Below are 14,436 nucleotides of genomic sequence, written 5' to 3' on the forward strand. Positions count from 1 at the left end.
ACGCGCTGTGCCTTGGAGGCATGTGAGTGTGGCTCACTAAATAGCATGAGAGGGGTGATGCCTCATGGTTTCCGCTTAAAAATCAGGTGAGCCGAACGCTTGTCTCATCTCTCTTTGGTGGGTTTCTGCTTCTGGGTAACAGTCAATTAATTATTTCAGACAAACCCTGCTCACCCGTGATTCCAGGAGAGGGGCTTCCAGAGGGAGAGGGGCCTGCCTCGCTGGGTGTCTGAGGACGTGCTAGCAGGTGGGATGGAAGGGGAGACCAGGATTTCTGGAGTTGGAGTCCGGCTCTGCCACTTGCTGCTCAGCATCCCAGGGGGACGTATCCACTCTGTGAGCCTCAATCTTTCCATCTGTTAAGCGGGCGGATGGTCAGTACCCACTTCCCAGTGTGGTTGAGAGGGTTCCCTGAAGAGCACCTGCCAGACTCATAGCACAGAACTGGGAAGCGCAATAGCTCCTCGCAGCAGACCAGTGAGGCCTGTGGCCCCCTTCCCAGAATTGTATACTTAAATACCCTAAATATAATTCAGAAGGATAACAAACAACACACCAGTATCAAAATGGGTACTGAATTATAATTGCAGAAAAGCAATGTATGTGCTTCTTTACTGATGCATTTGTAGTAAGATCCAGTGGCAGGTCTAATAACCACTGCAGTTTCGGAGCAGAGAGGAGCAGGGGCTGGATTTCCAGATTCCACACAGAAATAACGGGGTATAAAATATCTCGGATTCCATCGGTGATGACATCCCGAGTCCTGCTAAAACTGCTGTAATTTGTTGCTTCCGTTCAATAATCAAAGGAAATGCAACACTTCAATGTGAAAATAAAACCACAGCTTTTCCCACCCGAGCTCACTCTGGGGAGCCCCTTCTCTGGGCCCTGGGTGACCCCCCAGCCCTCGGCAGCAGGGGCGGCAGGGAAAGGACTCCCACCGCGTCTGAGCTGGGACCTCCTGGGCAGTGAAGATGTCAGAGAAGAATTTTGCATTTTACCTTTTTGTTCTTGCAGTTCTCCTACGAATCAAGTCCCGGGGCACGGCATTTCAGACGCGGTGATTTTCCCCAAGCACACCATTTCTCTACCTGAATATTAACTTCACAGATACTCTCATCTCTCAGAGAAAAGCCGTGGGTGGAACATTCTTTTAAATGTCAAATCCGAAATGAATCTGCAGGGCACAGCCTCCAGAAAGCTCTGTGTTCTCCAGCAGCAGCCTGTTCAGGAAGCAAAGGGATGTGCAAACCCTTTCTTGTCACTATTTCGGTAATGTTTTCAAGTTTTCAGAGTTGTGAGTTTGTTGGGGTGCAAGGGTTTTTAGAAGCTCTTCCCTCCTCCATCAGTACTCTTCCTCCCTGTCTCCAAGCTGTCACCAGGTACCCCCTAAATGGTCCCATCTGGGAGGCCGATCTCCAAACATCCAGTAGTAAAGCCTGATGTTGGGTTCACCTAACATCTCTGCCCCTGTTCTCTTGCCTCCTGGGAACCGCCCTCCTCAACCAGGGAATGACCTCAAACCCCTCAGTCCAGGGGTAGGCATGAGACCTGAGCAGGCCCAGGCCCAGCTCCCCTCCTTAGACAAATACAGACACTAAGAAAGAGGGGACTTCTCTCCTGAAATCAAAAGCACCAAGAATCCTGGAACTTGGGGTGCCGAGGGCCACTGTGTCTCTGTTGGAGATCCTCTGGTGGAGAACGAAGCTATCACAGAGAAAGCAGGAAAGCCAAAAGACAGCAAGAAACAAAATCCTGACACCTGGACCCTTGATCCAGCTGTTCCTGAAGCCTCTTTCCCAGTCTCACAAAGGACCCGAGCTGAGCCCCCTCTGAAGCTTCAGGAGTTTGAAGTCTGCACATGCACGTGAAACTATCCTGTTGGTTATACCTCGTAGTAATGTCCTGAAGAGCAACCACTGTCTTCAGTGGGAGGCTCTGTCCAGAGTCCCAGAGGCCACCAGAAGCCACACAGTGGGACAGCTCACAGGTTCAGGGGCCACACCCAGGCCCCTACCTTACAAGTAGAAGCACAGTGAGAAGCTTCCCTGTTTCTGAGATTCCAGGGCCTTCTCCTTCTGGGGTCCCCCCACTGTCCATTCCTCTCCTGGGGGCCATGAGGACATTGTTCTGCCCTGCTTCCAAACCTCCCCAGGCGACACAGCAGGGACCATGATGTAAGGGCTCAGCCTGGCCGCTGACCCATCCTGCCCACCGTGGGCCCCTCCTGGGAGCAGGGCCTGGGCCTGGGGCTCCGAGCTGCCGTGTGTGCAGGGGGCACCTCCATCCTGGGTCAGCTCCTGGGAAGTGCCGCCACTGCCCTGGGGAGAAGGAGGCCTCAGGGGCAAGACCCAGGCCTCTGTCCCCAGCAAGGGCTCGCTGCATTTCTGACCCAGGTTCCTCCTGGGCCTTGGAATCCCAGGCCTGAGGCCCCGCCTGCCCGGAGCACCCTGGGGCTGATTCTGGAAGGGGCTGCCTGGAAGGGGCTGCACACACATGCTTCACACGCCAGGAGTCCTCCTGCCTGAGCACGTCTGCAGGGCCAGGAGGGAAGAGGGGAGTTGGTCCTGGCAGGAGCCCCCAGCCTCTGGCTCCCAGGAATGGCACCCAGGCCTGAAGGAGCCGGGGCCTCATTCAGCAGGTCCATGGAGCGCTCACCTCACCCCTGAGGGCACCTCTGCACCAGCCCCCCCCACCCCCCTACCCCGCACCAGCCCCTGAACAGCCACCTTGGCACAAACTCCCTGACAGATGAGAGCATTTGTAGGATCGAAGCTCACGGGCACTTCTGTTCCCCACAACCCCTACATATCTCCTTTCAGGCCTGGCCCAGAGCCTGTCACCTGAGAGGTAGTCTCTGCTTGGTCTGGGACCACGGGCCCCTCTGAATGGGATGAGACAACAAGGCAGCTCGTCCCCATCTGTTGAGATTCCTCAAACATGGGCTGGAGATGGAGGGCACTTCCTCCTCCTGAGCAAGGTCGACGCCGAGTTCTCTCAACGAATGTTCTGAGGGAGATGAAGCCTGCAGGGCAGAGTATTTGTGGGATCTGAGAGGTACAGGAGGGCCCCGACTCCCAGGCACAGACCAGAGGGGTCCACCACACATCCTGCTGGTGAGACGCTCCCAGGCGTGCTCTGTAAAGCCAAACCCCCCCGAGTCCTCAGGTTCATGACATGAGGGTGAGGACACTAAATCCCAAGGCTCTGCCATCCGTTTATAGAAATCCCCACCAGAAGTCTGGCCTTACCACCTCCAGGGAAGCTCTGTGGGTGCCTGTGCCCTGACTTAGACTTTGAAGGGTCCTCCATCCACTGCTAGGGTGACAAATCGAGTGGGCTCCCGCATCCAGGCCTCACGGGCAGCACACCCTTCTGGAAGGGCAGGCTATTCCCACCCGCCCAGAGCGAGGAGCCTGCTCCAGGCTCCATCATGGACCCCAAACTGTCAGGTGAGGGGGGAAGTCTGCTGGCCACCCACAGGCCCTGTGTGCATTGACAGTGAATGGCCCAGACCCACAGAGGGAGGGACAGGACCCTTTGTGAGCTGGGGGCCGTGGTGCACATGAGACACAACCCCCACAGCTCCTGGTCCCCAGCCCTGTCCCCCGCTTCTTTGCTGGATCCAGACCCCTGTCCTTCCAAACCTGTGTCTTGAGCTTCTCTCCAGGATGTGGTCTCTCCAGGCAGGTGTGACTTCATGCAGAGTGAGGTAACAGAGACCCGGTTGGTGCTTGGTGTCCACGCTGGCTTAAATAGCATCCCCCCAAATCACAGCTGCCTGGAACCTCAGAAGGTGAGCTTGTTTGGAAATAGGGTCTTTGCAGACATAGTTAGCTGGCATCCCTTCTGGCCTGTCACCCCTGCTCAGTCAGGAGCGCACACCCCTGGGGTGATCTTCACCCAACAGCTCTGGGGTCACTCCTAGAGGCTAACTGTGCACCCAGGGTGATTGGTCTAGTTTATGATGGGCCCCGTCAGGCTCGGGGTGTTCCTTAGGAGGTTACTGTTAAAACCAGTAGCCAAGAGGAGGGGCTCAATGGTTCTGGTGATATCTGTCCAGTTGAAGCATGAGGGGTGATGTCAGACTGACAGACACTTTTCCTTTATCTGCAGCTTTAGGTTCCTTGGATGCCAGCTCTGAGGGTTGGCAATGTCTGCATTTTGAAGGGCTGAGTGGCGCTGCATGCTCTGTGCTTACTTCCCGAGTGTGGTCCTCCTCGCATCGGCGCCCGATTCCTCTCCCATCCTCATCTAAGGACCCTGCCACTCCAGGTCTTCCCAGCACAAACAGCCCACGGGGAGTGCAGGGTCTCAGCTCCACGGCCCGAGGAATCAGAATCCTTCTATACCCAAGGTCTTCAGGAAATTCCAATGCTCTTTAAAGTGGGAGACACCTGGTAAGTCCTGCTCACCCTCAGTCTTCAGCTCAGAGGCCGCCTCCTGCAGGGAGCCCTCCTGCCCTGCCTCCCCACCCCACCCGCAGAGGGACAGTTCCAGAGCCCAGCGATGGGTGCACATGCCCCCTTCACGAGCACTTGCAGTCCCTGAGTCTCTCCCCTCTGCTGCGGGGGACTTGGCAGGAGGACATTTCTTACTGTCGTGGTTCCCAGGCGTAGCAGCATCGGCTAGACTGAGGGAGTTCATGTGCCCACCTGGGGGTCCTCATTGGAGCCCTCCGGAAGCTGCCCTTGGGGTCCCCGTTGTGGGGGCCGCTGGGAGGTGAGACCACCAGCTCTCGGGGGCCTTCAGGTACGGTGGGGTCTGGGGGGAGCCCACGAGGACACGCCTACTCCACGCTCGCCTCCCTGGAGGCCAGGCCTCCCATGGGGGGATGGGTCCAGGCCTTGCTGACTTTCCCCAGGGTCGCCCTGCAGAGATTTTGCTAAGGGTGATGTGGGGACAACCAGACCACACACGGGGTTCAGAAAAGGTCTGAGTCTCTCTTCCTGCCTCTCCTCTGACCCCCCAATGGCCCAACCTTGGTCCCAGTCTGTCCTCCTGCATCTCCATGATGACCAGGCCAGGGCAGTCCCCTGGGCTCCATGCAGACCTCTGTCCCCTTACCCCCCCCAGACCACCTCCTGTCCCCTGCATCTCAGCCTGAATGTCCCTCCGGGTGTGGCCCCTGACCCCGCCAGCCACCACCTGTTGGGAATTCTCTGCAGGGCAGACAATCCTCCTCCTTGTCGCTTTGTTCTTGATTCTCTGGCCTCGCCAGTCACTAGGAGGAAAGCTCGGGGGTCCACGGACTTCCCTGGGTTGTGGCTTCCATCCCACACGCACCCCACCCACTCCACCAGCGCCAAAGCCATCGGAGAAGCTGCTGGATGCTCACTGCACATGTGGGCGCCGATGAGACAGTGACACACACGCACACATTGGATCCACGGAGTCCCGGGCGCTGGTCCTTCTCCAAATCGCTCTGGACCCCTGTGTGCCTGCTTTGTGCCCGAGGCTGACTCCCCTGCTGCTCTCCCCGGCCCCAGGGTGGCTGCCCTGCTCCTGCCATGCCAGGGGGACTGGATGACAGAGGGGCACATCTCCCCGTTCCTGGGACAGCCCCCCACGGGGCTCAGCGGGGGCCACCTCCCTGTCCTCCCTGCAGGCCCAGGGCTGGGACCAGCACCCCTGCTCCTGGAGGCCGGGGGCCCCCTCCCGGGTCCTGGCTTCCTCCCTGCCACAGCTCGGGACTGTCCTCTGGCCTCTGTCTCCTCTGCCCCTTGTGGGGGGAGAGCTCCTGCTTGGGGTCTGTGCTGGGACACGAGGGCCTCTGCTCCCTGGGAATAAGATCCGGGAGTCTGTCCTCTATTCACACAGTAAACACACACGGTTTTTTTTTCTGTTATTTATTTATCAATAAGCAAAGTTTACAATTTTCCACTATGGTTTTACATTTTCTGGGACTCACAGAGCAGATGAGGGTGTCTAGATTCGGCATCGGGGGTGTGTACGTGCACACCCAGGGGCAGGGGAGTGTGTGTTTGCCACGAGGAGAAAGCTTAGCAATTGGGACTGCATCCAATTCACCAATGTGAAACAACAAATGGTATCTTTTTTTTTTTCAACAAAGTATCTTAAGCTAAACAATAAAGCTTACGAAAAGAAATTACAGAACAAGAAATTACAGAACAAGAAATTATTGCAAGCTCTTAAGTTTTTTATCTTTACAATTAGGACTGAACTAATCCTATGATTTATAACTAAATAATAAGAATTTAGGAATAAAATGTGATTGAAGACTAAAATATGAATTTAGGACTATAATAGTAATTTAGAACTAAGATATGAAAAATTTGAATTTAAGACTAAAGTATGAATTTTGGTCTACATTTGAATTTAGTACTAAAATATGAATAGGGCTGCAATATGAGTTTAGGACTAAAATATAGATTTAAGACTAAAATATGAATTTAGGACTAGAATTTGAATCTAGGACTAAAATTTGAATTTAGGACTAAAATACAAATTTAGGACTACATTAACAATTATACGTAGTTTCAGTGGGATGTTGTTTTTTTTTTCTCTTTTCTTTTTTAAACCAATCACATTTGATTCACATAAATATTGAGTTACTTCTGTATCTGACCCCGTCCTAGCGCCCAGAAGTGGTCTTGTTTTGAACATCTCTCTCCTCGTCAACCTTAAGGGATGTGGTAAGTCATAGTGGATTAATTAAAATCAAAATATCACACCTATAGTATAGAACTCTAAAGCATCCGATGGGGAACCTACGTACTTAGGAGACTAGTAACCAAGCTCTGGGCCACAGCACAGCAGGAAGGTCATAATGCTGTCGTGCTCAGCGTGACTGTGGCCCGAGCTGAGCAAGAGCAGCCTCGCTGGAGAGAGGGCATCAGGCCTGGTGCGCAGAACTCCAGGCCGGGGCTGTGCCGGGGGGGTGGCTGTTCAGGACCCAGCTGCCCCGAGCCCCGTCCCACCCGCAGGGGCCCGGGATCCCTGTGCCCTCCCAGTGCGACCTTCCTCCTTCCTGGGGGCCTGACCACCCCGGGGCCCCCCCACACACTTGCCAGCCTCCGGGGGCTGCGGGCGGAGCAGGGGGGCCAGTCGGGAAAGGCCGGCAGGTCCTCTCCAACACGGCCAGCCTCTGCCTCTTGCGGGCATTCTCTTGCCTCAGCTGCTGGAACTTTCTCTCGCTGGACGCAGCTGCCTCCCAGCCTTTGGCGGCCCTGTCCTGATGGAAGAGGACCTCCTGGTGATAGTGGGCCGTGGTTCTCTCCAGCTCCTGAGCCAGGTCCTGGGCGATCTTCTTGTGGAGGTTGCGAACCTGGTAGGTGCAGTTGAGGTCTCTATACAGGCCGGCCAGGCGCTTCTCTACCGCCAGGCACTGAGCTTTCTCTTGAAACAGTTGGCGGTGAAGTTGCCGGGTGTGTTGGTCCTGTTCGTCCTCCTGCTTCTGAAGGGTGAGCTTCAGCTGCTGAATCTGACTCTCAAGCTGGGAATTTTGTGCCTGCAAAGAGGCCTCCCGGGTTTGGAGACTGTGTATTTGTCGGACGAGCTCTGGGATCTCTGGCCTTTCTGCCCGGGGCTGTGTGGCTGTGTCCCCAGGCTCCCCTTCGGGTCGTCGAGGGGACACACTGAGGCCGCCACCGTCAGGGCCAGCCTTCAGGTCAACGGCTGCCCGCTGGATGAGGTGATCACCACGTCCTGCTTCTCTCTTTGGCTGGACCGCCCTGTTCTCGGCCCCCCCTAGTTTCGCAGGGAGGTGGGGCGAGGGGACGGCCTGCAGGCCCGGGTCTACACTGGGTGGGGACCGGCTGGCTGGACCTCTCGGGACCGGCTCCATGCCTGCCTCCCCCTGCTCCAGCCTTTCTTCTCGCTCCTTGTCCTGTCCTCTCTGCCTGCATCTCGAAATTTCACTGTGGAGCAGATCTGGACTTTCTGGAAAGTGAACGTTCTCCCTCACGTCCTTCTGGGCTTCGCTCGGCAGTTGGTCCCCAGCCTCCTCTGATGATCTTAGGATGGGTTTGTCCCCAGGAACTCGGGGACGTTGAAGACGTCTCTTCTGTGCCATCTTCACAAAGTTGAGAGTGTTCCAAAGTAACAGCGTGTCCAGGTTTCTATTAAATGCCAACAAGCACAGGATTTGTAACCTGGGCGGGCTGACCTCCCCCCTGGGAGGCCTGTGGGCGTCATCTGTCTGTGTGGTGGCCGCTCTCTTCTCACTGGGGGCTCCACAGACTCCATGGGGGGCAGAGCAGCTTGTGCCCAGGGCCTTCCCTCTTCGGGGAGTGAGTCGTCTCTTCACGAGGAAAACCAGCCCCACGGTACACAGCAGCATGGCCCAGGGAAACACAGGGCCACATGGGCTGTGTCCCCAGCTGCCAGTAATCACCAGCAGCGCTTGCCACAGGCACTCCAGGACCAGCTGGAAAGTGGATCCGGTGGCCGAAGCCGGGCCCTCCAAGGCTGTGTAGAGCTCCATAGCTCTGGCTCCGAGTGCCAGCGTCCTGTGGGCCACAACTGCCCACTCAGAACCCTGTGGAGAGTTCCATCTCTAAAGTAAACAAGTTCCAGGCAACCAGGGCATGTCGGTTGATTGGGGGAGGGGAGCCCAGCAGGGTCTTGAAAACAGTTCTCCCTAACTGCTCTGAAGGAGAACGTGATCTCAGTCACACAAGCATTGGGGGAGGTGGGAGGGTGGATCCCAGCCTGGAGCTGAGGCACCCACATCCCCCGAGGTCCTCCAGGGAACCTAGGGGGTCAAGGCAGGGCCAGGCCCTGTTTCTTTCTGGGCACAAGAGAAGTCAGGGCAGAGAGTTAGGGTCTCTTGCCCTGGCCTGGCCAATCCTCGATCTCATGTTCCTTCTGCTGCTGGGACTCCTGGTCCTGTCTGTCAAGGTCTCAGGGATCTCCCTCCTCTGAGGCTCCTTCCCTCTTTCATGTGGTTCCTGTGGGCAGGCTCTGGGGGCTTGAGACTCAGGGTGTCCCAATGGCAGTAATAAGACACCAGAATTCCAACCTAACAACTCAGGAGAAATCCACTGGAACCAGCAGGGTCTAGAATTTCATGGACTCTCTGGGGCCAGCCCGTCTTTGTTCATTGCATATGTTTGCCAGGGGGTGACTCTGCTGCAGGGTGATACAGTGACCCAGTCTGTTTCCCTCATGCCCCCCCCCCCACCTACAGCCTGTGCTTCCCATGGAGGACCTATGGGTTTCCAACAGTCTTTCCTCCTCACCCAGTAGGTTGGGGTCCCTGATGGAGCCTGGAACAGCCAGGTCACATACGAAGGAGGTAGGAATCGATTGCCCTTCCAGGAGGGTGGGTTGTCCAAGAGTCCTGGGGAGGGAGCCCACTTGACTTGTCACCCTAATAGTGGATAGAGGACCTTAAACGCCTAACTCAGGGCACAGTTACCCACACAGGTGCCCAGGGGGTTAGCCTTTAGTGGTAAGGCCAGAGTTCTGGTGGATTTTCTGTTTTGTTTTGGTTTCTTTCTTTTTTTTTTTTTTTTTTGCAATGGTCAATGTGAAATTCTATTTTATTTATTTATTTATTTATTTATTTATTTAAATTCAATTAGCCAACATTTAGTACATAATTAATTTCAGATGTAGTTTTCAATAATTCATCAGTTGGTTATATCACCCAGTGTTCATTCCATCACATGCCTTCCTCAATGCCTGTCACTCAGTTCCCCCATCTCCCCACCAACCTCCAACAATCCTCAGTTTGTTTCCCAAAGTTCAGAGTCTCTCATGGTTTGTCTCCCTCCTGTTTTTTTCCCGATCAGTGTCCCCCCTTTCCCCTATGATCCTCCACACTATTTCATATATTTCACATATGAGTAAAACCATATGATAATTGTTTTTCTCTGATCGGCTTATTTCACTCAGCATAGTACCCTCCCGTTCCATCAGTGAAAATGTTAGATATTCATCCTTTCCAATGAGTAATATTCTATCCATTGTATATATATACACACACCATATTTTCTTTATCCATTCATCTGTTGAAGGATATCTCGGGTCTTTCCACAGTTTGGCTACTGTGGACACTGATGCTGTGAACATAAGGGGGTAGGTGCACCTTCATTGTCTATATCCTTGGGGTAAATATCAAGCAGCACAATTGCTGGGTTGTCAGTTAATGCTATTTTTAACTTCTTGAGGAACCTCCATACTGTTTTCCAGAGTGGCTGAAAATTTCCATGCTAATGGATTGGAAGAATAAATATTGTTAAAATGTCTATGCTGTCCAGAGCAATCTACACACTCAATTCAATCCCTATGAAAAAACCACTGACATTTTTCAGAGTTCGAACAAATAATCCTAAGACTTGTGTGGAACCAGAGGAGACCTGGAATAACCAATGGAATGTTGAAAAAGAAAACCAAAGCTGATGATATCCCAATGCTAGACTTCAAGCTCTATTACAAAGCTGTGATTATCAAGACGGCATGGTACTGGCACAAAAACAGACACGTTCATCATGGAACAGAGTAGAGAACCCAGAAATAGACTCATCATCACTATGGTCAACTCATCTTCTACAAAGTAGGAAAGAATACCTGCTGGAAAAAAGTCTCTTCAATAAATGATGCTGGGAAATTGGACAGCCACATGCAGAAGAATGAAACTAGACCATTCATTCTCTTACACCACACACAAAGATAAACTCAAAATGATTGAAAGACCTCACTGTGAGTCAGACTCCATCAAAATCCAGAGGAGAACACAGGCAGCAAGCTTTTTGACCTCGGCTACAGCAAGTTCTTCAAACACATGCCTCTAATGGCAAGGAAAACAAAGGCAAAAATGAATTCTTGGGACTTCATCAACACAAAAAGCTCCTGCACAGCAAAGGAGAGTCAACAAAAGTAAAAGGCAACCATAAGAATGAGAAGACATATCCAAGATCTCTAAGGAACTTATCAAATTCAACACCCCAAAAAACAAAGAATGCAGTCAAGAAATGGCCAGAAGACATGAACAGACATTCTCCAAAGAAGACCTACAAACGACCAACAGGCACCTGACGAAATACTCCACATCACTTGTCATCGGGGAAATACAAATCAAAACCACAATCAGATATCACTTTATACCAGTTAGAACAGCCAAAATCAACAAGACAGGAGAAAAAAAATGTTGGTGAGGATGTAGAGAAAGAGGAACCCTCTTACACTGTTGGTGGGAATGGAAGCTGGTGCAGCCACTCTGGTGGGGTTCTCTGTCGGTGGATGGGAGAGCCGAGGGAATAGTGTCCTCACTCTTATGTCATGAACCTGAAGACTCGGTAGAGTTGAGCTTTACAAAGCATGCGTGGGAGCATCTTACAGGATGTTCCCCAGCAGGGTGTGTGGTGGACCCATCTGGTCTGTGCCTGGGAGTCGGGGCCCTCCTGTACCTCTCAGATACCACAAATACTCTGCCCTGCAGTCTTCATCTCCCTCAGAACATTCGTTGAGAGAGCTTGGCGTCGTCCTTGCTCAGGAGGAGGAAGTGCCCTCCATCTCCAGCCCATGTTTGAGGAATCTCAACAGATGGGGACAAGCTGCCTTGTTGTCTCATCCCATTCAGAGGGGCCCGTGGTCCCAGACCAAGCAGAGACTTCCTCTGAGGTGACAGGCTCTGGGTCATGCCTGAAAGGAGATATGTAGGGGTTGTGGGGAACAGAGGTGCCCATGAGCTTCGATCCTACAAATGCTCTCATCTGTCAGGGAGTTTGTGCCAAGGTGGCTGTTCAGGGGCTGGTGCGGGGGGCCTGGTGCAGAGGTGCCCTCAGGGGGGAGGTGAGCACTCCATGGACCTGCTGAATGAGGCCCCGGCTCCTTCAGGCCTGGGTGCCATTCCTGGGAGCCAGAGGCTGGGGGCTCCTGCCAGGACCAACTCCCCTCTTCCCTCCTGGCCCTGCAGACGTGCTCAGGCAGGAGGACTCCTGGCGTGTGCAGCGTGTGTGGGCAGCCCCTTCCAGGCAGCCCCTTCCAGACTCAACCCCAGGATGCTCCGGGCAGGCGGGGCCTCAGGCCTGGGATTCCAAGGCCCAGGAGGAAGCCTGGGTCAGAAATGCAGCGAGCCCTTGCTGGGGACAGAGGCCTGGGTCTTGCCCCTGAGGCCTCCTTCTCCCCAGGGCAGTGGCGGCACTTCCCAGGAGCTGACCCAGGATGGAGGTGCCCCCTGCACACACGGCAGCTCGGAGCCCCAGGCCCAGGCCCTGCTCCCAGGAGGGGCCCACGGTGGGCAGGATTGGTCAGCGGCCAGGCTGAGCCCTTACATCATGGTCCCTGCTGTGTTGCCTCAGGAGGTTTGGAAGCAGGGCCGAACAATGTCCTCATGGCCCCCAGGAGAGAAATGGACAGTGGCGGACCCCAGAAGGAGAAGGCTGAACCTGTGAGGTGTCCCTCCGTGTGACTTCTGGTGGCCTCTGGGACTCTGGACAGAGCCTCCCACTGAAGACAGTGATTGCTCATCAGGACATTACTACGAGGTATAACCAACAGGATAGTTTCACATGCATGTGCAGAAACTCCTCAAACTCCTGAAGCCTCAAAGGGGGCTCAGCTCAGGTCCTTTGTGAGACTGGGAAAGAGGCTTCAGGAACAGGTGGATCAAGGGTCCAGATGTCAGGGTCCTGTTCTCTGTCCTTTGGCTTTACTGCTTTTTCATGGATAGCTTAGTTCTCCAACAGAGGATCTAAAAGGACATGATGGTTATTGAAACCCAGGATTCCAGAATTCCAGGTGCTTGTGATTTCAGGAGACAAGTTCCCAGGGGGACAAGATGGCCTATGTGGGACAGGGCCCTGGACAGGCTGAGTGGGCATGGCACAGATGCACAGGGGCAGCATCTATTCCGCCTCCTGCCCCTGCCCTCCAACTTGGAGTTTCTGGGCTCCAGAGAACTAACTACACATCTGGCCTTGCTCACCCATACTAGGCTCTGTTGGGCCTTATCTTGTGGCCTGTGCTGTGCCTTCTACCAGAAATGCCCCCACCCCCTTCAATTTCCCCCTTTGTATCACGGGTTAGGGGTCCTTTCTTGTCTGGGGCATGTCAGGGTTCCTGGTATTTGCTCTGCAGGGTCAGGGTTTGTTTGGTTCACCTAGAAACACCTTGGCCTTGTGTCTTTCTCTGCCTGGATACTTCTGGGATAAGCTGACACTATGGACACACTTCCCCCACCACATTCACCTTTGAGTAAAGAAGGCTCTTCATTGTCACTGGTGCATGGAGTAGCATCAGATTTGGCCAGTGGTTCCTTCACTAGGCCTCTTAAGACATGTTCCCATCATACATTAGGCTGGAGGTCAGTTAAATCCCCAGTTAATCCCCTCAGCTTTGGAGAAAGAGGACAGGGAAGGAATGAGGAAGTGAGGATATGAGGAGCATATAGGGAGGGGAGAGAAAGGGTTACTATGGAGGATTTTAGCACAGATGCACAATTACATTCTGAAATTTTGCTTCTTCTGACAGCAAAGCCTAAAAGGTATTATAGTTTGAGTTCTCATTAAAACTTCACTCTGCAAAAGAGAAATTAAGAGACAGTTCCACTTATAATTGCGTCAAAAAGAATAAAATACCTTAGAATAAACTTAACCAAGAAAATGAAAGACCTGTGTTCTGAAGACAATAAAACCCCGATGAAAAAAAATTGAAGAGGCCACAAACAAATGAAAGATATTTCATTATCATGGATTGGGAGAAAAAAAATATATTAAAATGTCCATGCTACCCAAAGCAATCTACAGATTTAAAGCAATCCCTATCAAACTACCAACAGCAATTTTCACAAAACTAGAACAAATAATCCTAAAAATGTGTATGGAACTACAATAAAACTTTTCATAGCCAAAGTAGTCTTGAAGAACAAAGCTGGATATATCACAATCCCAGATTTCAAGACATATTATAAAGCTATAGTCATCACAATACCATGATACTGGTACCACAATAGATACATAGATCAATGGAACAGAATAGACAGCCAAGAAATAAACTGACATTTATATAGTCAATTAATATTCAACAAGGTAAGAAAGAATAGCCAACAGGAAAAAGACAGTCTCTTCAACAAATAGTGTTGGAAGAACTGTACAGCAATGTGCAAAAAAATGAAATTGGACCACTTTTTTACACCATACACAAACTAAACTCAAAATGGATGAAAGACCTAAATGTGAGACTTAAAACCATAAGAATCCTAGAGGAGAGCATGGACAGGAATGTCTCTGATATCAACTATAGCAATATTTTCTAGATGTGTCCCCTGAGGTGAGAGAAACAAAAGTAAAAGTAAACTACTGGGACAATTTTAAAATAAAAATTAAAAAAAAAAAAACTTCTTACAGCAAAGGAAATAACCAATAAAACTAAAGACAAGCTACTGAATGGGAGAACATATTTGTAAATGACATATCCAATAAAGGATTAGTATCCAAAATACATAAAGAACAGATACAACTCAAAAAA

General features: G+C 52.2%; 1 long non-coding RNA gene across 1 annotated transcript; it reads right to left on the reverse strand.

Moving 5' to 3' along the window:
- Positions 1 to 579: 579 nt before the first annotated feature.
- Positions 580 to 3,465, reverse strand: LOC118353046 (uncharacterized). The gene is made up of 3 exons (XR_004811184.2): positions 3,252 to 3,465; positions 2,844 to 3,025; positions 580 to 1,223 (listed from the first exon to the last, which is right to left on the reverse strand). It is a non-coding gene; the product is annotated as an uncharacterized LOC118353046 (long non-coding RNA).
- Between the last annotated feature and the right edge of the window lie 10,971 nt (positions 3,466 to 14,436).

The sequence above is a fragment of the Canis lupus genome, chromosome 31, assembly GCF_003254725.2.
Source record: "Canis lupus dingo isolate Sandy chromosome 31, ASM325472v2, whole genome shotgun sequence".
In the NCBI taxonomy this organism is placed as follows: Eukaryota; Metazoa; Chordata; class Mammalia; order Carnivora; family Canidae; genus Canis; species Canis lupus.